The 26472-nt window shown below is 39.1% G+C and overlaps 1 protein-coding gene across 20 annotated transcripts in view; it reads right to left on the reverse strand.

Moving 5' to 3' along the window:
- The window catches only part of SORBS2 (sorbin and SH3 domain containing 2), a 231738-nt gene that overhangs the window by 150485 nt on the left and 54781 nt on the right, over positions 1-26472 (reverse strand). For 13 of the 20 annotated variants that reach the window (XM_055700831.1, XM_055700776.1, XM_055700781.1 and 10 more), the window contains exon 1: positions 21153-21696. The exons of 1 other annotated variant lie outside the window; for it this stretch is intronic. The gene's annotated coding sequence lies outside the window, so the exon portion shown is untranslated. Of the gene's footprint in view, positions 1-21152; positions 21697-26472 lie in introns of those variants that run through there. 6 more of the 20 variants (XM_055700843.1, XM_055700838.1, XM_055700762.1 and 3 more) reach the window with 5 other exon arrangements.

The raw sequence follows: 26472 nt of genomic DNA on the forward strand, positions 1-26472 counted from the left end.
TCGCTGAAGCTTCACATGGAATGGCTGAAGAAAAGTTCTCTTTTTGAGAAGTCTCCCTGTGTAAATTTCAAGGTGTGTACATAACACTGTACAAACCAGATGATTTTTCCTTCGTATTATTCTGTACATGTTTCTATTCAGATCTTTTAACAGTAGTGTAATATCTTCTAGTAATATGATAGGGTATCTACATGAATTGCATATTACCTACCCCAGGAAGAAATAAGGGGTACACATAAGATTTTTTCTTTTTTTTTTTTTTTTTTATTTTTTCCAAATAACCATGTTTAACTGTACTATGACAGACAGCATTAAACACATTTAACATTAAAGAATGCAAGCAAAATGCACGTGCTGTGCAATTGCTTAAGTCCCTTAAGAGAGTTCATCCATACAACTGATCATGTTCATCTCTGAAATGATTCTGTCCCAGATTACAGGGAAAAAAAGCTTCCCTCCTGTCCTTCTGTAGATTCCTGTCAACCACATGCTTTGTCCTGAACTTCAGCTAGTCTTGCAAGTCTTAGACAAATATGATCCTGAAGGATCTTACATATAAGAATGAATCTTTTTTCAATGTCTCAGGTCTGCTTTCAGTAGCTTCCACTGCTGAAAAGCAATGAAGCTATGAGGAAGTGTGGCCATTTTCCTCCCGGACAGGATGGAATACATAGTTACACATCAATCATATAAACCATTAGTTGTGGTTGATCCTAACTAATGTAAAATAAATGAAAAATGCATGAACACATGTTAAATGAACATACTGCCAGGGATGCTCATCTTCAGACAAACACATCATATGCCTATAAAGCCAAAGGATGAAAATAGATGAGAAAAGATTAATCTCCGGTGACATCAGTTTAATTTCTAGAGTTCAGCTACAAGTTAGTATTTTAGGTTTGGCATCATCAGATGAGTTGTAACTGGCCTTCACCTAGGCTCAGCATGAACATGCTCAGGAATGAAAGGGTGACATTGCTCACAAGTAAATCAGAACATGTATGTAAACCTGTATCTCTGTTTCTTGAGAACTGGTTTGAGGTTAATTTCTTCGATAGAAATATTCAACACCTCACTTAGAACATTGCTGCTCTATTTCATGCATATCTGACACAAGATATTTACAGTTACCACAAAGCTACTAGGAAGTTATTTACTGATGGTCAGTTTATACTTTTTCTCCCACTTAATATATTAGGATCAATCATTATGTGTTAGCATAGGAAACCTGGTATAATTTTCCCACCAGAGTTTCATTTATATAAACTTCTTTAGAAAAGAATAAAATAATTATGTCAGCTCCTTTCTGCTACTTAGGATTTCTAGGCCTCGTTAACCATAAAAGCTTCTTAAAGTCTCACTAGAGCAGATCTATATACTGATCAAAAGTCACAAGAAATTTCTATGAAGTACAATAATCAAGACTTGACTGAGGATTAACAGGTAGGTAATTTATGCAGGAAAGCACTGCAGACAACTTTCTTCTGTATTAAGAGATCTTGCCCTCTCACCCCTACCATCAAACGCACTTGACACTCTAGCCAGGTTACTCCTAAACACATCTTGATGCCCTATGCCATCATGCATGCTTCAGCCTCATGTAGTGTCAGCAGCTTAACAACTGTCGTAGTAGAACAGCAGCATATACAACAATGACTACAAAGACACATGCAGTCGTCTTTAGCTCGATATGCATCAAAAAGTACTTTGGAAATTTTCTAGACCATCATACAAAAAAGAACTCCTGAAAAAACTCAGCATTAAAAAATCCACATAAACAACAAATCCTGAATTTCAGTTTCTACTACAGTTTCATTAAAGCTATACATGAAAAAAGGTGGATCATCTATTGAAAAATAAACTGACTCAAGCTTTCAGAACATTTGATTTAATATTGCAAGAAAGAGTACATAGGCAGCCAAGTTACTGTGGCAGCTACATCTCGGAATTTTTTCTAACCCTAAAGAATATAGGTTATCTCAATAAACTACCCATGGTTATTATGTTAGAATACTTCAGAAGTCTCCCAGAGTGGCTACAAAGCAGTCTTGCTCTTACATCTCTGTCTGTCCCAGCAGACATGGCAATAGAATCTTCGGTCAAGACATTTCAAGAAGTTGGAAACTATCTACATCCCTCAGCGACAATAAACTGTAACCTGCATGAATAGTACAGAAGTGCCACACACAGGATTTGTCAGTGATTTGTGGCTTCATAATTCCCATAATGAAGCTTTGGTTAGAGTACTTTCATCAACAAAAGAGAGTAAAATTTGTCAACATTCATACAATGGAATCTATTTTTTAATTGCTGTTAGCACATTTGTTTCCGCATAAGCAATTCTGTTCTCCAGTATATCCCAAAATAAGTCTCCATATTAAAAAGCAGAGTGCTCTGTCCTGGCTAAGAAATTTTTTTTCCATCATTTCCTTCAAACAATTAATGGAGGATGGCCCACCTCACTAATACTATTAGGTAATAATAAAGTTATTAAACTCTTCTCTCCAGGCTTGGTATAGAAGTGGTTCATCCCTATATAACTCATTAGAAAACTTGGCAACTGGGAGGAAGACTAAAAAGAAGCTTGGAATTGGGGGCGTAGGGGGGTTTGGCTTGTGTTCCTCTGAAAGCACTCCAGAGCCAGCCAAGAGTTAGCAAGCAATCTCTGATCCAGCAGGATATCCAAGAAGCCTTCTGAATTTGTTACAGAAGTCTTTCACTGAAAACTCACACATCTGAAAGACATGGATCAAGACATCAAGTATGAAGAATCACACTCTCACTTCATTAACACCAGCTGGTAGATGTTTGATAAAGAGTTGCCTCTGCTGCTGTTCTGTAGAACAGCAGATCTGCATTCGCTTTAAAAGACACCATGTGTCTTTAGCTATATTCAGTTCTCGTATTTTACACTGGGATTTGTTAAGTCTGCTCCCCCCCCCCCCCCCCGTTATAATAAAATTTTGTCTGGTGACAGCAAAAAATAATTATGTGAGACAGAAACCCCTAGACAGATTTTTGTGAAAGACATCTTGTAAATAAGCAGCTCCAGCTCTGCCATCACAGTAAGCTGAGTTTAACATACAACTTAAAATTTGCTTTTCAGGAATCTTGATATATCTGATAAATTTTAGGAAAGGTACAAAGCGCCACTGGCTGTCTTTATGGTTAGATGTTTCTGAAGATGTAGAAGTCTTTAATATAGCATCAGCACCTATGAATTTGTGATCTTCTTTATACTTCTCTGAGATCTAATATACTAAACCCAAATCGATATTGGAAAATTAACCTGTTTTCTAAATAGAAGCTGCAAAGATAGCCAGTACCAGAATTTCTGCCAATTACCTTTGGCAAAACTGGATTGGATTTCATTGCTGCAGACTTAGGTTTGATAGCTAAGGATTCAAAACCAATGTTTTGTCAGTCATTTAAATATTTATAATTGTTAATGTTTCATAACAGCATTTTATAACATGGAATACTTTAAAAATTACAATACCTTTAACTGAGTACCAAATAAATACATTAAAACGTAAGGAGACGCTCAAGCCTGAAGTGAAATCACATGCATTTAAAAAAACCCCAACTATGAAAGCATATTATCTAAATATTTACAGCCTCCTGGTCACCTACTGTAACAAATTCCAATACTTACACCTATTTCATAGAACCGACAGAAAACCACCTAACTGCTCTCCTAATGATGCAAAAATTGACTACAGTCACTGCACCTATCACTATGAAATTGGACCAAAAGAATGATATACCTGCTAAAAGCACTATTTTGCTAGTAAAACTAACTTCCTCTGTTCCAAGAGTAAACAGTTAAAAATGTATGAGGAAATAAATATGAAAAGGCCTTGTCAGGAAATGGAGAACAGAACCTTATTGTTTATCTCAGTCTTGATACACATCACTAGTCCATTGTTTGAAGAACTTTGTACAAGGTTATTTGTCTTTCAGACTCATTTTCTGCTAGAATGTGTTCAGCTACTGTGTGAGATTGTGAGGGTTTTTTGGGAGGGTGTTGGGGCACATTAGGGAGCAGGTTTTCCCTGAAGGCCTAAACCTCGGACATGTGAACAAGCCAGGACTCTAAACCTGCAATGCTCATTGTGACTTACCAACTCAAATTACTAGGTTTGTTGAACTAGCTGCTTAAAAGGATTTTTGAGTCCAAATCCAAAGTGACAATCTTTAAAATGCCCATTTCACATATACCCAAATTCCTAACCCTCTATATGTCTTTTAACAGTAAAGTTCCCAGTTACCTAAAACTCTCCTACTGGACCAAGCAAGTGACATCTTGCCTTGATGAAAAAACACTTTGATGACAGCCATCACGTACAAACTTGTGTTTTATCAACTTTGCGTCTGAGGCACAAATGTCTATAAGATGTTCTCAGGTTTTTTTTCACTCTTCATAAAAAACATGGATGATGGTGTTACCCCACCACATTATATTTTTTAGAAAAACACTGTATTGATGGTCATCAAAACATCTGCCACCAAGAAAAACCCAAACAAAAAATTAAAAAAACAGAAAAAACAACTACTGAAAACCTGGCTTACATTTCCTGACAGATTTACAGTCACATCTCCCACTTTGCTGACACGGAATACTAAGCATCAGTCGACTGTCTGGTCTTTTGAGGACACTGGCCCACCTTTCATAGAGTAATTACAGACTTCATGTGGCTCACAGAGCAAGAGACTAGCACTCCTCAGCTTAATAAAGAGAATTTTCTTAGAAGAAAGGAAAATTTGAGGGGCTGCCTTTCCTCCAGTTACTCTGAAGTATTAACAGCCAAACCATATACTCTAAAATATTTCCAATTTCCAACAGTGGGCCAGGGACCAGACTGTGCCCCCTTCTCAAGGGAGAACTGCCATCTCTAGGCTCTAAGACCATGCACGCTCCCGTGCACAGCTGCCACTCTCAAGCTAGTCAGTCCATGCAAAGCAAAAGAAATTCACAGAAAAAACACAAGTCCCAGTTCCCTCCTTCGGCTTCACAAAGACGTTACAGAGCACAGAAAGCCTAATGCCATTCTGGTTTTAAACCACCAGATTACAGCTAGGCCAGCTTTACCGCCTCCACACCGAGTTTCTATTCCAATTACCATGATTAAATCCACAAAGGAATTTAGGATTCTCAATAATTAAAACAATGGTGTTCAGCCAATTTGCTAAGCTGCCAATTTAGTAAAGGGGAAAAAAAAGGACCTATATGAAAAACAGTCCTTAACTTTAGCAATCAAGTAATTTTAACATTTTCTGCTACTTGTAACGTTGAGGGTAGGGGCCAGCAAACCTACTGCAACTGAAGCTTTCAGGCAGTGAACCCCAGGGTGACGGGAATGATATTTGTCACCCCAACTGAGTGCAAGACCTCCCACTAGCAGTCGAACAACAGGATAAAGCAGCATAGAGAACCTTCTTTCCTTACATGTTCCTCTAGTCAATTTATACATTTTGCTACTATAATCCACTTAACTGAAAACACAACCTGAAGACATAAGCAACTGTGCAAAGCTTTGAAGACTTCCAGCTACAGATATGTAACACTTCAGCATTTTATAACACAAGCTAATACTGGTAGAGTCTGTTATTTTTCAGATTTTTTTTTTTCTTCAAGAGACTGATCTCAAAGGCAGTATCTGGTTTTCAGCAAGACCCAACATTTGTGTTTGGGTTTCCAACCTCGAATTGCAACATAAAATGGTAACATCAAAAACACACCTAAAGTCAGCCAAAGCTCACTGAGATACAATTGCCTCAGCAAACTCCCAGTTTGCAGCTCACAGTTTCACACAATCATGACAGTCCTTCAGGTTGCAAAGGTAGTTATTTCAAGAGCTCAGGTACATGCCACCAATGGACTGAAGCCACTTGCAGCCACGATACTCCCACCTTAGCCCACCTTCACATTGCTTATTGGTAAGAAAAGGTACTGCCAAAATGCCTGAGTCTACCAAGTCAGCTCCTGCTGCCACCAAGAAATCCAAGAATGCTGTTACCAAAACCTGAGGGAATGCTACAAGCAGCTTAAGAATAATAAAGGAGAGTTACTGCATCCATCAGTACAAGGTACTGAGGCAGATCCATCGAGAGGATGGTACCTTAACCAGGGCCACAGGCATCATGAACGCCTTTGTCAATGACGTTACTGTATACTGGAAAAGCATGGCATCTGGCACATCACAAGGAATGCTTGACCCAAGAGGCACAGTCTGTCACATACTAGGGAGCTGTCAGAAAGCTGGCCAAGCACACCACACCTGAGGGCACCACAGGTACTGGGCAAACAGCAGTTCCAGAATATACAGAAAATACAGAAAGCCAACTGTATCCTGGGCTGCACCAAAAGAAGCGTGGCCAGCAGGTCAAGGCAGGTAATTCTACCCTTTTACTCCACTCTGGTGAGACTTCACCTGGAGGTACTGCATCCAGCTCTGGAGTCCCCAGCACAGGACCTCTTGGGAGTACATGCAGAGCAGGGCCACAGAAATGATCAGAGGGCTGGAACACCCCTCCTATGAGGACAGGCTGAGACAGCTGGGGGGTTGTTCAGTCTGGACAAGAGAAGGCTCTGGGGAGACCTTATTGCAGCCTTTCAGTACTTAAAGGGCTCTTACAAGAAAGATGGGGACAATTTTTTCCACAGAGCCTGTAGTGATAGGACAAGGGATAATGGTTTTAAACTGAAAGAGGGCAGATTCAGACTAGATAGAAGAAAGTTTTTTGTGGTGAGGGTAGTAAAACACTGGAACAGGTTGCCCAGAGAAGCTGTAGATGCCCACACCCCCATCCCTGGATACAATCAAGGTCAGGTTGGACCGGGCTCTGAGTAACCTGATCTAGTTAAAGATGTCGCTGCTCACTGCAGGGAGGATGGACTAGGTGACCTTTAAAGGGCTCTTCCAACTCAACCCATTCTGTTATTCTATGATTCTATCTGCATTACATTTTGGCAGAACTTGAAGTCAACTTCAAGTCTCCTTATGACCACTTTTTTCTCCCAAACCACACACATTCTTATGTCTTCACATGAACTGTTTGTATAGAGTGATTCTGAAGGGATTTCTGATGGGATAGCAGTGACAGGCTGGTTATTCATGAAGGGTGTAAAAAGAGATATGGCTACAAACCAAGTCGTATCAGCTTGTTGGAAGTCACAAACCATTCTGACTTCAGGCAATAACAGAAGCAGCAGCAGACTGAATTTGAGTCAATTTTCCTATGATCCCTCATATCAAAGAGAAAGGATCTCCAGGTCATCTTGTTCATCTGCTTCATAACAGCAAAAATTTACAGTAAATATATCATTCCTGACAGACATTTGATCGAGCTGTTTCAGAAGGCATCCAGCAAGAAAGATATCCCAGCTTCTTCAGACAATCCAGTACCTAGTCATCAGCATTATTTTTTTCCTAGCTCTAACCACAGTGTCCTTTCCTGCAATTTAAGTCTGAAACATGGTAGTTCAAGTGATTTAGACATACATAATCAAGCTCAAATTCCAAACATCAAAACACAAGTCAAAGTAGGACCAGAGCTGCCCAACTGCCAGCCTACACCTTTATATTGCATCGCACACAGCCAGCACAACGAGTTTGAGGGCATGCAGGGTAGCCACAGATAGCAGTGAAGCTTAGCCAATAGATAACACTAAGGAAATGCTACGTTAGATTGGGACTTCAGCTCAAAATCTCTTACAGATTTAGAAATCACCTCATTCAAGAGTAGAGGCGAATCACTGCTGCTGTGCATCTAGTAGATTTACAGCTCAGTGGGCACAGTAAAGGTGTTTCTCACCTTTCCACTTCTGATCAGCTAGAACTGGGCTGTCAAGCTTGTGGCTTCGTGCTACTGGCAGACACCGACAATTTATGAAGTTAGGCCTACACAATAAAGACAACAGATTAATTTTGCACAGGACAAACTACAATTTCTGCAGAGAAGTTCAAAAGCTTTAGGGATTCAAAAGTCAGAATGGAAAACTCAGAGCATCAATATCAATGTACATCTTCACTGGAACATCAAGGCTCTCCAGGCTTTATGAAATAGATCATGTCCCCAAAAATAAGGTTTAACATGCAGCAAATTGTTGGCGATTCCCTGACAGACACAGACAGTAGCTGCCTCATGCTGTCTTTCCCACTCACACATCAGTAGATATATGTAAGGACTCAACATGTAAGTGCACCTGCAATGGTCAGAGGACTGTCACCACTGGATGTATACAATTGGATGTTATTAGATAGCAGCATGCTCATATGGTCTTGACAGGCCAAAGCTATAGTATCTTGATAACTGCATACATTTGGTTCAGAATTATACAAGAATGTTTCATGTCCTGGAGAGACTGCAACTAATTTTTTGGATTTCAAAAAGTCTTTACAGTCCATCTGCAGCATTATTGAAACTGATGCTTTCCAGACAATCCAAATACAGACCATTGTAACTTTGAGAACGGATGTTAGAGAAAGGGCATGATGCAGCAGCAGGAAGCTGCTGAACTCTTTTGGTTTTTGGTGATGGCAAATTACCTGGGCAATGTCGTCTTCTGTAGTATTATGTAACATGATTAACAAGAAGTCCCTAAAGCAGAAAATTGACCCTTTCCTGTTTAAATCTCTTTATTCCCAAAGATCGCCATTTTTGGGGATTTCACAGTTCTTTCACTAGTAGCTTGGACAGAAAGGAGGATTTGGCTTCTAGGAAGCTCTTCAGCTTCCAAAGGTGAAGTTACAGTGCAATGCCAACGTTGCTCGGTAGATATTCTATACCCTAATTAGCCCTAGCCCACCAGGGGAATGGCTCAGGAAATCAGTGCTGAGCTTTCATTTCTTTTGCCTTCTTTTTAACAGACGCACATTGGTATGTAGTCATTTTTTCAGTCAGTATTGCTTCAGCTAAGTGAACATTGGAGCTCTTTCACAGTTTTTGTTTGCTATTTGTGTTCTCTGTTAATTGCAGAACAGGCTATTAGTTTGAAACACTTGTTCAAGCTATATTCATGCTTTTCCTAGCCAGGGAAAGACAAGCTGACGTTTGATGTGTTTAAGGCAACACAAGGTGTTACAGCTGTACCACCAGTTAATTGCTCTATGTTGACTTACTTGCAGGCCAGAACTAATTTTTTGGCTAACAGAACCCAGACCCTCATTTAAGTGGCAAGTACAGTGAGAAGATGAAACAAGTTTTCTACCAAAGACTTTTTTCCCTACCTAGAAAAATTCTTCCATAAGACAGCCTACAGACAAAAATCTAAAATAATGCTTCCTTGCTACCTCCGTTTTTGGTAGCCAGTATGACACAGGACGAAGGAGTATACACACTTTTCAAGGGATGCAGGGTATATTTACGAAAATCAGGCCTTTAAGAGATCCCAATTCATGTAACAAAGGCCAGTGCCAACTAGGGAGGTGGACAGAAGAGTCTTCAAAAATATTCTCAAACAGCAATAAACTGACAATTGCAACCATACTACTATATCTATTTTGCACATTAGGTAAAGGAAGACGCACCTGTATCCATCCCATAAACCTAAAACCATGGCAGTTTAAGTTATACAGAAGGCAGCTTGAGGAGCAAAAATGAAAACAACACATAGGTAGATCCTAAGGTACATGAGAACTGGAAGTCAAAGTTAATATCTTTTGGGAGTAGATATTCTGTTTTGTATCCCTGAAGTTTTACACTTATTAGGTAATTTCCTCTCTTTGAAAAATAAACATATGGAAAGGCGGATTTCCCTTCCTAGAAACTGTTTACTTCCTCAGAACTTTAACATCCTCTATTTTTCAAAGTTATCAACCCCTTATTAATAAAAGCTCAAAAGACCCTTTTTTGCCTCAAGGCTTTTCAATTTGTCCATCAGCTTGGTCCTGTTGAAAACCGAAAAATTCTCTGTTCCAGCCCTTAGAGAAAGATCGCTACAAGCAACAACACACTAATGAACGTTTGCATCACAGAAAACTAAAGGATGAAGTCAGTGACTTCTGGTACCCTCTCCTAAAACAGCTTGAAACTTTTACATATATGGAAAGCCAAAACTGAGAAGGTGAAAGGTAAATTTTCTGTACTAAATTTATACAGGGTAGTTAATCATCCCAGTTTTCTATCTTACCTCCTGAAAGAGAATGTAAAGATAACGTTTGCAAATTACAAAGCTGTACATCACACACATTTGATTCCTACAGCATTTAAATAAAGTTTTCATAAGGAAAACATTAGAAAAGCATTTCATATGAATTTTCTACGTTTTGCATTCTGATCAGCAGGATGAAACGACATACTATTGACAGTTATCTGAAGACTAGAGTTTGAAATCAGAGTACAACAACAGAGTGGGGGAAGTCACTAATAGTTTTACACAGTGCCTGTAGAAGCCTTTGGTTATTTATAACAAAATCAGCTTATGATAGACTGGTGGCATGAACTAGAAACATGTGATCTGAGATCAAATTCTGAAGTGTTACTAAGCTGTGTACTTCAAATCATTTTTATAGTAGTTTTAAAAACAAAAATAGCATTGGAATATAAACAATACTCTACGCTAACAACTGTTATGTGATCCATACCTAAAGAAGTCAATTTTTTTTATGACAGAATATTGAAACAATGCTGCCTTTGCAATGACAACACAATATCTCTATTTCCTGATTTGTTTTCATGAAACTATGGTGACCCCTTACCTCAAGTGACATAGTGACATTTCAAACTTCCAGGTGTGTCTGACACAGCACAGAAAATGAAGTATGATAAAACACCAAAACCACAGTGACTTCCAAGTCTGATTAGCATTTGAGGGATCCCAGGTTGAAATGCATAGCATAATTTCAAAGTACCTTCTGAGCTTCATCAAGTTTTAAGAGGCAGAACTACTTACGCATCTACCAGGACATCCAAAAATTACGATAGAATGTGTGTATACGCATGTAAAGCCTTTTCCAGAAATAAACATACTGTAAATAAGGCTAGCAGATTCATTCAAGATGGTGCCAACCTTTTCAGCACAGATCTTACTAATGATAATAAAACATAAATGCCTACATGAATTTTTAAAAAAATCATCATTATGTATATTTTTGTCACTTGAAATAAGTGCAACACATTTTTTCATCTTTTATTTATGTTTTTTCCAGTATTCTTCAAGAGGCATTTACGAGGCATTTTGGGCTGAACCTAAAACTAGAATAGTAAAGAGCTGGTTACTAAGGCCTTTTCAGTGGCATTTTGAAAGCACTTAAATTTCCTGTAACTATTTTTAATGAATTCAGGGAGGACTTTATCATTGCCTTCAAAGGGAGAATCCAAACCAACAAGAGCTTCTGAAAATACCATAGTCTATACTAATTTCGTTTGTAAGCTCCATTTTGCTAAACTCATCTCTGCCCTTTTCAAACAAACAAACAAACTTTACATTCTTTGTTTAGCATGTATCTTTGGGGAAAAACAAAACAAACAAACCAACCACATACACCCAGGTTTGAGGTAAGTCACAGAAGAACTACCACCCTGAAGTCATAACCTTGCTTTTGAGAGTCTTACCCAGACTAGATTCTTACAAGCCTAAACTTGAATCTTAATTTCAGGACTTGCAGCACAAAATACTGATTTGGGATTATGAGATACAGGAAACTGGATTTCAGAGTTTTGCAATCTAAGCTTACAAATTTTGCAGTCATATACTGTACCCACCAAAAGGTGCTAAGGGCCTCAGAATATAGTTCCAAAATTTACCTGTAAAAACGTTAATTAACAAAAGTACTAGATTTTGGGCACTGAAAAGCTAAAAGCCCTTTCAGTGTTTTAAAAAGGTCCTCAGTAAAAATTATCTACATCTCAACACTAGAGAAAGTCCAATAACAAAAGGAGTGGCTCCTTTTAAGAAGATTTAATTTACATACATGATTAGAATGTTTTTAGAATTTTAGTTATCGAATATGGAAATTTCACAGCATTATCTACAATAAGTTCAGGAAAACATACTTCTAATGAACATAAAGAGAAGCTGTTCCTAAACATATTGGAAGATAAAGTCCATAGAAATCTAACTAAAATTCATACAATACTGAAGATGACAGTAGAGTAACAGATTTCTGAGAGGACTACACACAAGAAAGCTTGCAATATAATTATTCTTTTATGCCATGTTTGAACTCATGCTGCCTTCAGACTTCCAGCTCAGCTGATCATTTGAAAACCAAGTACGTGTACTGAGAAATGGACACCTTCCGTAAGAATCTGCAGTCCTAATACACAGGTGTATAGAAAGCAAACACACAAGGTATCTCACTAACATTCTAACACAAGTTTTCCCCAGTTACAGTAATTTAGTACAAAACCAATGAACAGAAATTAAAATGGAGAATTGCCAGCAAATATACAGGCAAAGCAAAAGTAGCAGATAGCTCAGAGTGTAAATAGCAGTTTCATAGATGGTTTGGGGTGCTGACTTCAGAATCAGAGAATCAAGCTCCCTCTTCCACAACAGCCAGCTAAACCAAGCACCACAGCAACTTCTTTTACAGAGTGTTACCCTTGCCCCCAAACTACTTACTGCCTGACGCCCATCCTCAGAATAGCATTATTCCATTGCTGGTGGAGGACAGCTACAGAGAATCCCATTTCCATAATGGATATTCACATAACTATATATTTGAAAACATGGACAAATTCTAATGCTTCATTTAAAGTGCTTATGAGCAACCCAAGACTTGATCATTTGGGTCTCCAAAAAATAAATTACAACAAAGAATAAAACCACAGGAGGGGATCAATTTGTTTTCAAATATGTAAATGGGGATTGGAATTTTTAAGTGCAAATATGAAGACTAAAAAACAAAAGTATTGTTGGAATCTCTGGCACACTGTGCGTATGTTAGAAATTTGACAAGAAAACAAATATTATGACTTTTTCTTTTTTTAAACACAAAAGATCTTGGATACTCAAGCATGTGAATTCCCCAAGGACCTGGCTCATTTCTCCTCACACCTGCTTCCCCTTCACTCTCCTAAGTAGCACATCATAGCTTTTCTTGAGTGGAGTGATTTCTCCACGGTGTTTTTGAAGTCTGATCTCTCTTTTCTTTTTTTGGTCCTCCATCAGGAATGCTATTGTTTAGGCCTCTGTCATCACACAATTTAAACAGTATCTGGGCCCGCAGTATTAGGTAATGCTTTCTGATCTATGTAAAACACACCCTGTGAGATCAGTCTAGTTTTCTGCTTTGAAGCCATCGTACCTGTCTCTGCCTCACAACAGTGGGCACATACAGCTGGCTCCTTGTTTTCTCACTGCAGCAATTATCTTTCTCCTTTTGCCGTTCAAACACTTGCATAATTCTCTTCCCATCTCCTCTTGCAACTCTCAAAACTCTCATCTCAACTTCGGACAATAACTGCTCAGATTTTCCCACATAAGTTTCATCCATCCCTAAGAGGCAATAGGCTTTTATTGTAAGAACACTTCCCAGGTTTATCTACAAAGCTTCTATTCACTTTTCCCTCAGAGTTCTTACAGATTTTTATTTCTGCTATAGGAAATCAGGAAATCACTGGTATCGTGGCCAAGCAGTGGTCAAAGCCACCTGTTAATGAATCTGCACTTCAGTGTACCTTTGCATTCAAGTGTTGTTTTATATTTTATGTTCACCACCTATTGCAATATTAAGTACACCATTACTTAAACACAAGAGTCTCCCTTCAAACAGCAACTCGGGTGACAGTCTCTTTATCCATTCATTAGGAAATAATTCATCTGCCCTTTCTCTTCTGATGGCTACTGATACGAAGATATTGATACGAAGAGTGAATGTCAGAACTGAAAGTAGCAAGTATCTACACAAAAATAGTGTAACAACTATGTGCTGTTTTATTTTTTGTAGCTCGCTCTTAGTCACATTGACATGTTTGTTTTCATTTGTGGTTTTTAGCTAAGCAGTGATTGATTTTAGAGAACTATGTTTAATATAATTACACCACTAAATATTACAAAAAGTAAACAAATTCACACCTGGATTAATTTAGCAAAACATCTCTGCAATTATTTCTGCCTTGCTCATAAGAAAACTATTGCCTCAAGCTGGAAGGCATCCTCCTAATGCTTTGCTATAGTTATGTGTTAACTCGAACAGGTGCAGACTTCCAAACAATTTTTGTAGAGTTTGCAGTCCTGACAATAAAGTATGTCCTGAATCTGGCCTTTTCTCAAGACCATAAATCAGTCATCTGTGAATCAAATGCCACTGGCAAAAGCATGTGAACATGTAAACCTACAGCTATGCAAACAAGGAATTAAAAACCTCTCTCTTGTAGTGGTTTAAAAGTAGAATGATAATCTGCAGGGCTCAGATTACACGATCTGTATCTGTAAAGTGACCCTTATAGAAGAGGTCTGTTAAAAAGACTTGAATTTGCCTGACGATCTGTACGTATGTCAAAACAAAGTCTTTGGTTTGGTCTTCATTCTACTGTCAAAGCAGTCAGCACCTCACTTAGCTTTCAGACAGTAACGCTTTATTTAATTAGCCTCTTTTATATTTTACTTATTCAGAGTAAACTATTTGATTGCATCAGTCACACTGAAATTATTATTTCCTCAAGATTCCTAACAAATACAGATTTCTCCAAAAGAAAAACAGTGCAATTACCATGAATTTGATTATTTGAGAGAATGTCATTGCTTAGAGTTCCCTGTTCATTAGAAATTCACTAGTAATTAAACCAAGTAAAAATCATGCTGGGAACTGTTAGCTTGTTAGAATTTTCTTATTAAAAATGCATAAAAAGCATAACTGGCTAGAAGGAGCAGTGTGATGTATATGATCAATATATCACTCAGATGATACATACGGAGTGTTTTCCACTGGCATCCCTTTGGGTTGCTACTCCTTGTTTGTCTCGAAAATACTTACCATTAGTAGGAAAAGATACAGGGTCAATGCCTAAATCAGACAACAGCTGTTTAAGATTTTAAGTGAAAAGCACAAACCATGCAGAAGTCAGTAGCGTGACCTCTATGTTCAAAAGGGAATTATTTATTATATACTTCTCTCAGACCAATCACTACAGTTTAGGATTGCCTCCAAAGCTAAAGTCCTTCTGAAATTCAAAACTTCCATAGACTTCTCATGATTTTTAGAAACAGCAGCTAAAATACCAAGCCAAAGCTGGGGCCATCTAATCCATTAACCCACCCCTTATGATGGCTCATACTGGCTGGTTCACAAAGAGCAAAATAGTCTGTGCTTGAGATTTACTAAAAAAACCTTCCTAAAATACAATTCTTTGTAATTGTCACCAATAAATAATCACCTCATGCCAATTATTTACCATAGATCAAGAAACTACAAAAGCTCTTATACCTGCATAATAGAGAATGTGAGGTTGTCAAATGAACATGAAATTCAGTGAGAAACAGGCATTTAGTACCTTACAAAAATAATTTTCACCTTCTTGCAAACTTGGTGCCAACAATACTTTGATTTCTGATTGTGTATATGTTTTTAAAAAAAATAATATTTTTGGTTTATAACCATGCCTAATTTTTTAGTATTAAGAGAAACTGAACATTGAAGCCAGGCTCCATTCAAGCATCCAATTTAACTGTCCACCCCACACTTTTTTTTTTTTTTTTCTTTTTCTGTTGTCTTGAATCACTACTTTTCCCTCATGGTCACTTCAAACACTGAAAATATTGTTCATATGCAGAGAACTCTGTATTAACATGTAATTCCTAGTTTATGCATTTTTCAGATATCAGAACTGATCTAGACAAAACTGAGTCACAGACAGCCTCCTCCTGTCATTTGCTAAAACCAAACTTTGGCAAAGCCTTGGCTTCTACTGGATATCCTTGTTCTAGTCAGATTCAAAACACTTTATGAGATTAGCTGTAAACAGCCATGAGACATTTTGTTTATATTTGTATTTTATTCCAATCAAAGGCAGTCTTAATCTTAACTGTTAAGAATTGAAATTTGTATTTTTGCAGGTTTAGTGATATAATGAGATGAAGTGCAAAAGCAGAGGAGACTAATCATAGTCAAAATATAAATCTGACCACACTGTTCTCATAATTCATTCTGACTTTTATATATATAAACACAAGTACTAACCTCTCTTCTACAATTTAAATTTCAGAAATCCCTATTTCTATTCTTGTATTGGTATTCCTTATTGCTAAATTGAGAGACAGGTCACTATTTCATCAAGAACACCCATCAGAACTCCATAATTGGCTAATTTCTCTCTCAAATTCTTACCTCGGGTAAGATACGAATATTTATAACTACTTGACATAGGAAAACTATTTGCACCTTCTGCATCATCAATTACTACGGACATGATGTTTAAGTAGTACCTATGCCTTTTTGCAAGGTGGCATGCTGTGCTTTTCTGTGGCTTCACACATTTGTGCCTATCCCACAGAGATATGTGGCTTTATTAAACATGATAACACTCAAGGTACACTGTGGTGATGAAGCTTTACATTCAGGCTACAGCTAATGAGTCCTCAGACAACGTGGCAATGTGCTGAAAAGAACACTCTATGGCTGTCCTGCTCTTGACACAGATCCTAACCCTTCTCATCATGGGCTACACCATCCAACCCTACAATCACCCTTCAGTCTTACTGCAGTTGAACTGGGACCTCACCTTTTGATGCCACTCAAAAAAAAAAAACCAACCACAAAAAGCCCCCAACAAACCCCAAAACACAGTAAGAAACAGGACCCATTGTTTTTGATTAGTTTGAAAAACCACAAAGACTCGTACCTATTTTGACCTTCAGCCACAACCACCCACTTCCTATTTGCATAACTGTTGATCCTATAAACAAATTCAACCTTTAAAAATCAATGCATTTTACTGTTTATGTAAGCCTCAACGCATCTGATTTTCAGCTATGAGAATTACAGCTACTGATTCCATTCCCCTTGGGTTTCCTCATGCATTCCTGCCTTTTCTTTTGGGTCCCAAGCTACACTTGTGGACAAACTTAGCTAATCAGCAACTGCTGCTAAACTAGGGATAGTTTTAGTTACCCACCAAACTGTTCAGCTGTACACTGCTTTAATACTGGTACATAAAACCCAAGGCAAGTGCCCCAAAAATACGTAAAGCTTTCATTATTTTATGCCTCAGCATTATTTAACAGCTATTTTCGGAAAAGGCTAACAAAAAGGTTTACTGCATAGTTTAATCGTGAAGGTTGAGAGGAAGAAGGGTTGCTTTTCCTGCCATCGTAATGTTTTCCACAATCCTTTGAGGCTTGGGATCTTCAGCATCAACCCAAAGTGTACTCTGTTACTCAGGTTACTTAAGAACACAGAACTGCACCTGTGCTATTCAACCCCCTGATGGTGGTTGGTGAGGTTTTTAAGGGTGGATGAATCAGAACACTATCTTTATTCAGTACAGAAATAGGGAAAGAAGTTAGAAATAACAGAAGAAAAGGCTCCATCTTTGGAATTGTCTGGTTTACAGCAGCATTAGCTATGATGTATCACTGTAATGGAACAATACAACTGAACAGGAAAATATATTTCATGCTTCAAAAAACCTGAAAGCAGGAGTGGATCTAGAATGTGATCATCCAGCATGCCTTTACTCGAAGATACATGCTACCCTTTTAAGTACTTACTTCTCTCCTTTCTCCCTCCCATACATGATGCTTTCCATTAACATCAATGCCTTTGCAAGTCTTCTTAGCTTTTGTTTTAGCCCTAGAATGTTTAAAAGCTTCATAATTTCAGAACAATCAGCTTATTGAAACACTTACATGAAAAAATACCACCCTATTTGAAGAAGAATGAACACAGACTGTGTATTTGTGGTACAGTCTATACACTACATCCAATAGTAAAAAAAGAAAATAAAAACTAGCAATGAGTACCATGCTTAATGCAATACTGAAATAATGACACAGGAAAGGATCAGTATCAGAGTAGCAGGACACAACACCAAAGTATACATCTGTAAAATTCTAGTTTGCAAACAAGCAGGAATATCAACTTTTATTTCCATGTTTGTGCAGACAGCCTCACTGGAGCAGAAATAACTGTTCCAGGGTCACAAGCTGATGCCTGCTCCCAGGTGCAACCTCATAACAGGTGTATTATATTCAATATCTGATCCTTCCCATACAGAAGCGACATTTGGTTGTTCCACAGCGTAACAATGTACCTTAATTTGATATCTGAGTGTGTTTTCTGGGCACATGCCATCTGTATTGTTACTCCCAGACTGGTCATGTATGCAAGTTTACAGACAACAGTCCATAGGCTGAGGGTCGGTAACATATTCACACACTAGCTCTCTCAAAAGGTTATTGTGCTCCACAGACGGCATGGTTGTTTGATGCTTATCACTATTTGCTCAAAGCTGATTACCTTAAATGAACAACACAGAAAAACCCTGTTACAATGCTCGATTCCACCTTCTTTGGTCATCCTGTTCTCTCATTTCTATTACTATTTGCACCTGGTACTATGATACAGCATTTTAGGATCCATCTGTCTGCTTTTGCTTTGTTGGTATCCTGTTTATGAGCACAACACATCAGCCCAGAGTCACCTTTGAAGGTCATATGTCTAAAAAAAAAAAAAAAATGTTTGAAGTGACCGTAATGTTAAAGCATGACAGCTGATGTTAATTACATCCCTGCTGACCAAGAGAAAGCCTGACTTTGCATAACCTACAGACTTTAAAATCATGTGTAATCGTCTCTTAGTCAGAAAACTGTAGGTCCACTAAAACCTGAAAAAACTTCTGGACTTCAACTGGAACTTGATGTCATCCATTTCAATACAAAAATACCCAATGTCTCCTGTGTCATATTACTGCCAAGGTCTTCTTGTAAACCTTCTGCTTATAAGTACACTTAAGTTCATCATGAGCTGACAATTGTCCCTCTCCCTTCATGCCCATTTCATTTCTACATCAGTGACCCAATTCTGTGCCTTTACACTTTACAGCATTTGGAATTAGTTCATACACTCTTAGTCGCTGTTTCTTACCTCTAACTCATTTAAATTCTTCCTTCATACCAGACTATTGCAGCACCTTCATGGCCATTACTGACAGTCACCGATTTGATTTACAAATAGCTCTGAGGGGATCAGATGTTGCCAAAGAGCCAGTAAGGAAACACAGGGAAGCTGGGAATTGATATGAGGGGGGAGGAAAAAAAAAACCAAAACAACAAAAAACCCCAACAAAACCCCAACAAACCACAAAGGGAGAAAAGCAGAATGGAAAGAGCACAGAATTTTGCTTTAGAAAACACAGACTAATAAGATGCATCTATCAGCACCTAATAGGTGCACACCGTTTAGTGATTAGTCATAGCTAGTCTTCACTTGTTTTCTTATACCATAAATTCTTCATAGTGAGATTATGTTCACCTCGTACTGCAAGATCCTTATTGTATATGGCTATATCCATATTTCTCATTGTTATAACACAAGGTCCCTCGCTCTTTCTTAATGACTTACAAACACCTTAAAGGAAATACCAGCTCTGCTCATTTATCATTTTCTCATAATTACAGACTCAATCATAAATATTAATGTAGTAGCAAACTGTAAATGCACATTCCACTTTATAGAACAGAGATCAAAGCAGTTCTCTAAAGAACTTACTATGTGACCTCTATCCAGAGGTATAGAAAAAAAGTTGGGGTGTGCATTCACTGAACAACAAAATCATGGAACCATTCAAGTAAGATGCAGCTTTTCTAATGGAAAAAATGCATGCTAGCAATCCATTTATCTATTGCTGTTTCCAAACGCAATGTCTCTTCTAGGGGATAGTTGCTGAACATGTTTGTCCAAATACCTCTGCAGGATATAAGTACAGAAATAACACACTGGAATTTGGCTCCTAATTACAGAGCACTGGTTACTAATTTAACTATAAAGATAACAGGCCTCGAATACTTGATTTCACGCCTACTCAACTGTTCAAACAAATGGCTCATCTCAGTGGGACTTAAATCCACATAAATATGAAATAAGAGTTAAGACCAAAATGTCATTTCATTTTCTATAGATGTAAGGTGAATCAGAATATTTGGTCAGTTGTCAGAATAATTTAATACATTTCAGTATTAGCTAATTAGGAAACTGTATTACGCAGGGAGAATAAAAGTAGTTCATCAAATGCTACTTTTAACACAAACATCTGTAGTGGGTGAGCGTGGTTTTATTGATCAGGGTCTAACTACAGTTTTCATCTCAAAGCAGATGCACTGTGATTAATAACTATTCAGCACAATTCATTTCACACCAAAAATCTACAGCAGCAACATACAGACCCAGCCAGAAGACCTCTCCCATTTCAATTATTTCCTTACATTTGTCTTCATGTTTATATTTCTCTACCTTCTCTAGCCTGTCTCAGAATCACTGAGATTGTTCAATAAAAGTTTAACCATCTTGTACTATTAATGTGCTCGTGCTCCATGTGGAGTGCTCGTTTCCTTCCTTTTATTGAACGCCAAACGAAGGGACACAATGGGCGCGTTGTGCTCTGTCTAGCACGGTATGTGCAATATCTTTAAAAAGGAGGTGTGAGCTGGATGTAATGCCACTACTTTTAACAGTACATGTGCCACAAACTAATCAGCCACAGCACTGAGGCATGCAGTCCATTGAAAGCTGGTGAAAAAGCTGCTTTTTATTATGACCTACATATTGCACAGCAGCAGTTGGACAATTTAAATCGAGTTACATTGAGGCTGAGCACAATGCATGAATTCCACTAATGATGAACTCAATGACGTAAGGCTTTTAAGAAATGCTCGCAAGTTCTATAATGTTTTATTTCACCCGCGTTATCCTGACAGTAAAAAGCAGTGAAAAACAAAAAATCCTTCCCTTTTAGTAGAAAATGCAAGTGTGAAATCTTATCACCTGTCAGAAATGTCCTTCTGAATCAGCAACCGTACAGAACATCACACTGAAATATCTGACAAAAATGCAATGAGATAAATTAATTCAGCAACCACCCTAAACAAGCCACTGACCGAAGTCAACCTTTAAGCGCCAAGGCATCTAAGGAAGCTTATGACTTGCATGAAGTTTTGCTCAGTTTTATTTTACAAAATGGAAATAGTCTAGGCAAAGGCGTACCTCTCTTTGCACAAGCGGAGATGCGCAGCAGCTGCCTTTTGTAGGAGAGTCCAGAGGCGAAAGCTCCCAAGCCAGCCCGCCCGCAAGCAGCCCGGCCGCCGGAGCAGGGGCTTGTGGCCAGCCTGCAGCAGGGAGCCCAGCCGAGCCGCACACCTGCTTTGTCAGTGGCGCCCGAGTCCCAGAGCCAGCGGCACGCAAGGGCAGCAGAAGGAAGGGCAACACCCTTCTCCTGGATCAGAGGCTTTCCCCCGGAGCAGCTAGCGAGCGGCCGAGGCAACACTGCGGAGGAGCCTTGCCTTTACCAGACAACACCCCGCGCCGCTGCCTGACAGCAGATCCGCAGCATTATCACCCCGCATTCCACCTCCTCCGATCGGCTAAGCAGGCACGGCGGCCACCGGCTTGCCAAAATGGCAGCTTGCGAGCACGCTAAGCCGCTGCAATTACTCACTAACACGCCCGTTTCTTCCGTCGCCTCCGACGAGATTTTTGTTTATTCCCCGGTAAAGCACGGCGCATAATATATCACATTGTTTCCCATAAGCAAAATGGCTGGCGCTGCCAGCGCCGCCGCAGGCCGCTCATTGGGCCGCCCCGGCTTGCCGGAGCCATGGCAACAGCCAACCGCCGCCGGGCCGCGGGGGGGCACCGCCCCCTCGCCCGTCCCCGCCGCCGGCTCCTGCGGCACCGCGGGGCCCGAGCGGCGCCGGGATGCGCGCGGCACGGCGGGCACGCCAAGCGCGGAGCGGCACAGCGCCCGGCGGCTGCGCTGCGGCCTGGAAACGTTCCCGCCCGCGGGGCACGGCGTAAGCGCTGGGGGTAAACCGCCGTCGTTATTTGGGAAACGGGGATAGCCACCGCGCGATGGTCAGCTCCTTCGCCAGCCGCAAGGCCCCGGCTTTTGCCAAAAAGCTAACCCCGACGTTATCACGGTCACTCCCCGGGTCTGTAAACACATTTCTTGACCTTAAGGAGTTAAAGGTGACTGTTTATCATGCGACTTCATCCATCGCAATCAGCATGCAAGCTAATTTTATCCTTCTTAGAATAACACTATTTTTCAGTTCAGTTCACAGTAGGAAGAAAAGGAGACATTCGCAAACAACTGAAAACTGCCTATAAATACTCCCACTCTTCAAGAACTGTCCCTCATGTCTCAGCTGCCTAAGGAGTCAGCAATTAGAGCTAGAAAGCAAACACAGCACTCTTCAACCTAAGGTTCTTTGAAAATCATATAGAAACGTTAAATAGACCGGAGCATGCTGCATTTGATACATAAAATGTCCGAGTATTGGTTTGGTGAGGATTTTTCCGTCCCTTCCTAGCATTAACAAGGATTGGCTCCGTATGTGTAACAAATCATGGCGTTTCCTTGTTCGGTGTTGTACTATTCTAGGACTACAGCAGATCTTCCACCTCCGAGTACAGTTTGCAGACAGCGCTCTGCTGCTCTGCCACTCCAAGTGGAGTTTCTGCTCTCAGGGTTCAAGGGCAGTGGTTTCTCAGTGCAGTCCCAGGCAGAGTGCTAAGGTCCACCGCAGTGGATTTTACACATTTCTCCCCTCAGCATCTTTACCCTGCTTCCCTTGTGTAAGCGCTGGTTTCTCTGAAAGTCTGTATTACAAGAGGGAAGTTGTCTGGGGGGTAGGGGAGCTCACCAGGAAACAAGCAGGTAAATTCTGTTTAGATTTCTAATGTGTCAGAGATGAAACATCTGGTACATTTAAATAGGTGCTTCAACAATAATGCTGATTTAGCCTTGTGTCATGACCTCTTAGCCTTCCTTAAAAGAGGTAGGTGGATGTCCACATCTCTCAAACTGCAGCTGGGGCTAAGAATCTGTGTTAGCCCCAGGTGAAAGTACTCCCAACTCCCGTTACTGAAACTCACACCTCCTGTGCCATGATTACTGTCCCACTGTAGTTTTTGATCAAAAAAGGATGTCTGCTGATTTGGCAACCTGATCCTGAAGCTCTTGGCTGGAAAACATTAAACTACTGAAGAAATTATTTACACACAAAGTAAGCATTAAAACAAAACAGGTCTGCATTACAAGAATACCATTTCACCATGATTAATTCACTAACTTTTTTGTTAATAAGCAACGTGAAACAGATTGCACATCCCAGTCCCTTGCTTCTTAATGCATTGATACAGTCACCGACTACAAAAAAAACCCCAAACCTTCAGTGAGCAAAGACGCAAGCAGGTTTTCAGTCACTTTATCACACTAACCTGCTATGGTTACTATCATAATACTCTCTACAGGGAGGCTAAAACCTTAGCTTTTGAAAGAGCAGAAATCATGAGTTTTTAATCAACGGGCTTGAGCTCAGAAAGTTTCAAGTTAAGATGTTTGTCCATATCTATACATCTACAGGTATCTCAACACACAGCGGAAGCACAGTATTTTCACAAAAACGTTCCTGAAGCTCAGTTGTTTGCTGGTGTTTTTTTTTTTAATAAAAAAACCTGTTTGAAGGCTACAATATTTGTAATTCAGTCTAGAACTCTGTAATGCAGGCACACTTCCATCCAGTTAAGAGTAATGGAGCTCTTGCTCGCAGTACGCACATAGAACTTCATGATACACATGCATATGCACACCTTACTTTTCTGCAGTGATGTAAGTGATTAGGTAGAAGTTAGAAGACGCTTAATCCAAGTGCAGATTATAATTCCAATTCAGCAAACAAAGCACAAATTGTGAGCACCTAACCTGTCTGAGATTACCTAAAAGCTCTACATAAGTCCTAGAAACAGTTTCTGCTGCATGCTCTGCACAGCCATAAAATTCCTCCTGGCAAAACCCACTGAAATCATGACATCAAGGATGGGAACTGGACCCACAGTGCAGCTGCCAAAGACCAAATAACCTCTGATAGGCCCCCAAGGCTCAGTTACACTGGTGTGTCTGCCTGTCTGGGAATGGCCCAGAATCACGCATCTGAGACTGTGGCTGCTAGCCTACTTCCCTCATATAAAAAAATTCAAGTGCAAGGCACAGAGTCATACTGACCCTACAATGAGTATTTAAGTGCTTAAAGATAACCACTTGCCTGCTGTGTTAGAACAGATCTGAAAACAGAACACGTCATTTGGCATCTTTGCTCAAATCCTACTTGCACATGAATTCAAGTAAGCTTCCTGATCCCACTGTAGCACCCGGAGGACAGTTGTTCACATCAAAAACGGTCAGAGCTGAAAGAAAACTAGTACTTACCAATCCTTCACCAGAACATGGCTAGCAATCTTCAGTTTAGAGACAGAAATAACAAGCATTATTCTCAGCCTCATCTATAGATAGATACTGTATCAACGTATCCTTCACCATTGTAATTTAGCCCTTCCTGCTATATTCCTTCACAAACTAGGATCCAGCTGTCTCAAACCAGCTCTGCAGAATGTAGAACTTATTACCCCCATTAAAGCAACATTTTATTCTTATAACTTCTTCAATCAACTGAAGAACTGTTATTTGCATACGTTTCACTAAAATCCATTTTTATGAAAAGTAAATGTGCATTCTAAAACAGTTTAAAAAACATGAACAGATACTAAAAGATATTGGCATCCACAGACAGGAATGTCAAGAGACCAGATTCTAGTTAAGAAGCAATGACTATATAAAAATCAGCATTTTATTTCCTGCATTGCATTGTAATTGTTCCTAGATTTGACTATTCAAATAGAAGACCTATGGTTCAGCCACCCTGAATATCATTAACAATTACAAATCTCTCTGATCCTTGTTCCATCTCTGTAATCACTTGATGGTATATTTAAATGAAAAATGCTCTATTATGAAAGTAAATTGGACTGCTCTCATCATAATGAAAGCATCATGTATCAATAAAAGTCACTATAAGGTCTACAACTTAAAAAGACCAAAGCACGGTGGGTTTGTCTTTGTTGTTGTTTTTGTGGGGTTTTTTTTCGGGGGTGGGGGGGTATTGTTTGGTTTTTTTATATTGGTTGGTCAACCTGCTTAAATGCAAAGCAGTACGTGAACAGAATGGATATTTTTAGATGAGTATGCTGAAGTATAGACTAGTTAACATAATTTTGCCAAGGCACCAGGTGACTGGAAGAAACCCCCGACATCCAGTTCCCAAGACATCACTATCACTAGCTACCCGAGACACAACCTGCAGAAGAGTGAACTGGAATTCAAACATAAAATAGTTAATTTTATCCAGGGTCAAACTTGTTTGTAGCTCCTCCAGATACTGAACACTGAGCAGAACTCCAGCTACTGGCTTAGTATTTTCAGATTCTCAGTAATAACAACTCTGATCAATTTTCTGTACCATGGATACAATCAGATACTTGGCAAACATGCTGACAGAGAATTCTATCTAGATTGTACAGAGTAATGAGTAAGTATTTAAGATGCGGCATTCATTTAAATAAAACAATCACAAAAGCACTTCAGAAACATTTTCTAAGCTGTATTTGGGAAATTTTTATCCCAGGATGTATATACTTTTTCCACAGTTGCCCTTTGAGACATGTTAGTCATCACAAGTAGTACAGCCATAAAATGAGATAGAAAAAGACGAGAAAAGTAACCTTGATTTTCTTTAAAGCAAATATTTAAAAGTTTTTAAAAGAAACCCTGAAGCTCTTCTGTAATTAGAGATGAAAGTGTCTTAACCTAGGAAGACTAGATCCCTCATGTTTTACTGCAGTCTTAAAGATGCTACTGAATTCCTGGAGCAATTTCCACTCTATTTCCCATCCCATATTCAGTATTCTACTTCTTGATGAAATTTAGTTTAAAAAAATGAAAAATTAAAAATTTAGTTTCTCAAATATGAAATTTTGCTAAAATTATATTAAACAGCTTTTGTACATACAGTTTTGTATTAATTTAAGCTTCATTTTAAGTGAAGTGAAGAAGAGCCTGAAACAGAGACCCATTATTTTCCGTTTCTATGTGCTCGGTTACCAGTTGGATCCATTCACATACCATGTTTTAGAAACACCTACATACTTTGCTGTCACTTAGCCCAAGAAGACATCGCAAATTTTATGAAATACTGAGCAGACTTTACATCATGTGAGCTATAGTATGGATGAATGTTGTTTTCAGAACTCTAGGACACTATTTCGGATAAAAAGGTGAACTTGAGCTCATTAATATACAGGGTTCTCCCCAAAATCAGTGCTAAAATATTTGGTTTTAACAGAAAACAGCAAACCTTCAAAACAAAACTAACACATAGGTCAGTAAGTGTCTATAAAAGTTACCTTCCTAATTCTTGAAAAATAAGCAAAACATCAACTGCAACCTAAAGCAAAACATAACAACAACAAA

This window comes from Falco cherrug, chromosome 1, assembly GCF_023634085.1.
Source record: "Falco cherrug isolate bFalChe1 chromosome 1, bFalChe1.pri, whole genome shotgun sequence".
NCBI lineage: Eukaryota > Metazoa > Chordata > Aves > Falconiformes > Falconidae > Falco > Falco cherrug.